At 39.3% G+C, this 2,989-nt stretch overlaps 1 non-coding gene across 1 annotated transcript; it reads left to right on the top strand.

Moving 5' to 3' along the window:
• Window positions 1-477: 477 nt before the first annotated feature.
• On the top strand, window positions 478-549 carry TRNAC-GCA (transfer RNA cysteine (anticodon GCA)). Its single transcript has one exon. It is a non-coding gene; the product is annotated as a tRNA-Cys (tRNA).
• The last annotated feature ends 2,440 nt before the right edge of the window (window positions 550-2,989 follow it).

The raw sequence follows: 2,989 nt of genomic DNA, 5'->3' as shown, positions 1-2,989 counted from the left end.
GGGCAGAGGAGCCTGGCAGCCTACAGTCCATGGGGTCGCAAAGAGTCGGACATGACTGAGTGACTCATATTTTCACTTAGAAGAAATAGGCTAATTTCTGTAGAGAACAGAAAATAACTTCAAAATAAATGTAATTCTTGGAGATTCAATTAAGTTATGGCATCCAGAAACTGAGTAGGTCTCTTCCACTTTTAGTCTGCAAAGAAATTCATGATAAATGAATTTTGAATTTCATCTCATATACTTGAGATAATGATATTGTTTGTCTGCTTTAATCCACTAGAGTTGGGATTCTGACTTGTTCACCAACCAGCACTTATTAATAGCACTGGCACGTAGTAGACACTCAATAAATGTTGGTTGGATAAATGAGGAAAACCCATGAAAAACTGTACTCTCATGACTGACAATGGAGAGAGAATGTCCCTGGGGGGAGGGGCAGGTGAATTGTGCTTCTCTTTCTAACTGAGAAGAGCTTCCCTGGTAGCTCAGATGGTAAAGCATCTGCCTGCAAAGCAGGAGACCCAGGTTCGATCCCTGGGTTGGGAAGATCCCCTGGAGAAGGAAATGGCAACCCACTCCAGTATTCTTGCCTGGAGAATCTCATGGACAGAGGACCCTGGTAGCCTACAGTCCATGGGGTCGCCAAGAGTCGGACACGACTGAGCGACTTCACTTTCACTTTCTAACTGAGATACACTTAGCCCCCTGACCTCTCGCTCATTATCCCCTTCACCATCCTGATGGCCTCAGAGAGGACCAGCTTTAACGTTGTTCCCTAGTAGCTGAACCCAGAGGAGAGGAGAGCAGCCCTTTGTGTTAGCATTCAGCACCAGTATAGGATACTAGCACCCTTAACTCCCTCCAGTATTACTACCAGTAGAGCTTAACCGCTGCCAGGTGCCCATGGAAGGGAACGGTAGTGTCAGGAGAGACTTACAGTCACAGCCCCAACCCTGCCTCCTCCTTGAGCCCTGCTGTGACAGGAGACTGTGCCCAGAACCTCAGTCTGGGCTTCTGAATGGCACTTGCTTGGTGAAATAGTTTGCACAGTTTTATTTTACACACACATCTCCTCCTTTCCAATGTCAACATCTAGTGTCAACAGTATTCAGAAGGAGCTTCTTTCCCTACTAGTCATGATTTGCTGAAAATTACACCATGTTTAGGCCCTATATTTCATATACAGTTGGTCACCACTTCTTTCCTGTAGTTTTTTAATGCCAATTTATTCTGTGCAGTCTCTTATAGCAAATGTCAACTTGATTCTCATTTCTCTGCAATCGATCTATAAGAACATACTTTTTTTTTTTCTTCTCTCTTTTTCAAGGCTTTTTTGATCTTATATTTATTCTTTGTGTCCTGGGATTTTGCAATGATGTTTCTAGATGTGAGTCTTCTTCACTTCTATGACTTTCAATTGGGAAATATGGTCTCTCTTCTGCTTAGGTGTTTTCTTGTGTTATTTCCCTGATAATATATCTGTTTTCTTTGTTATCTCTTTCTGGAAATGTTAGTATTGGAATGTTGAGCCATCTCCAAATCTCTTAATCTTGTATTTGTCTCATCTTTTGATATTTGTGTCTACATTCTGGGAGATTACTTTGACTTTATCTCCCAAACTTTGTACTGAATTTCTCTTATTTTAGCGATCAATTTTTGTTAAGCCCTCTGTCTAATTTTTTGAAATCCTTCTCCCCCTCATTTTGTGGGTGCAGTAACTTATTGAATCTCTAGGAACAACAGTTATTTTGAAGCTATTTTATATTCTCTACAGAAATTAGCCCATTTCTTTCAAGGTCAAGTTTTTGTTATTATTGTTGTTTGATTCTTTTCATCCTCTTGTTATCATATATACAGATGATGAAATATTATCCAGCAATGAAAATGAATAAATAGGAGTTAAAGATGTAAACATGGGTAACTCCAAAAAGATAATGCTGAGTGTAAAAAGATAGTTACAAAATGCCAAACACTTTATGATGCCATTTATGTGAAGTTCAAACTCAAGTAAAATTTTCCAAATTGCTTTTGTCAAACTTTGTATGTAATAATAACACAAAAACTGAATGGAAATAACACATACAAAATTCTATTCTCTCCAAGGAAAAAGATAGGACATGAAATCTGCAACAATGTTTATAATATTTTATTACTTAAAAAGAGTAATTCCCTGAAGTAAAAATGACAGATAACATTGGAAGGTGGTTATAGGGTTTTCACTGCATTATTTTCTATAGATTTATATGCAATAAAACCAATTCCCTACACTCTTACACAATAATGTCAGTGTCCCCATTACTATTGCTATCCCCCAAATCATTTTATGATGATCACAGATTCTGTGGACCAAAAATACAGACAAAGCACAGCTAAGATATCTTGTCTCTGCACCATAATGTCTAGGATCTCAATATGGAAGACTGGAAGGCCAGGGTTGTTCAATGTCTGGAGCTGAAATCCATAGAAGCTGCCTTTACTCACATGTCTGTGGCTTGGGCTTTTGCACTGCATGGTGTCCTCAGGTTTTAAAAGTGTGTGCCCGAAGAGAAGTATACAGAAGTTTCAGGGCTTCTTCAAACCTAGTCTGTTTCATAGCATCACTTAACAAGGTATCTGCTTGGTACCAACTAGTTCTGCCTAGATTTAAGGAAAAGAGAAATAGATCTCTTCTCAGCTGCAGCGGGGAGTGCCACAGATTACGGAAATATGCAAACCAGCAAAATCCACTCCTGGACAGTCATTATATGATTCCTCCTAAGTGCAAAAGATAGTTCCTCTTTCTAAAATCTTCCAGAAGGTCTCATCAATTTGACACCAGGTTCAGGTTTGAGGTCCTTTTCCTTTTGCAAATGGGGTTCCTCAAGTTCTATTTCCTTCAGTTGAGCTGCCTGAATTTAGTTCCCCTCAATCTGAAGACATGTGAACTAGAGAAAAGCTGACATACAAAGACCGGACAGGCAGAGGATATCCATTAGATACCTTTGTT

This window comes from Giraffa tippelskirchi, chromosome 2 (genome assembly GCF_054371585.1).
Source record: "Giraffa tippelskirchi isolate mGirTip1 chromosome 2, T2T-mGirTip1v1.2.pri, whole genome shotgun sequence".
Taxonomy (NCBI): Eukaryota; Metazoa; Chordata; class Mammalia; order Artiodactyla; family Giraffidae; genus Giraffa; species Giraffa tippelskirchi.
This window is presented reverse-complemented; position numbering and strand designations above follow the sequence as displayed.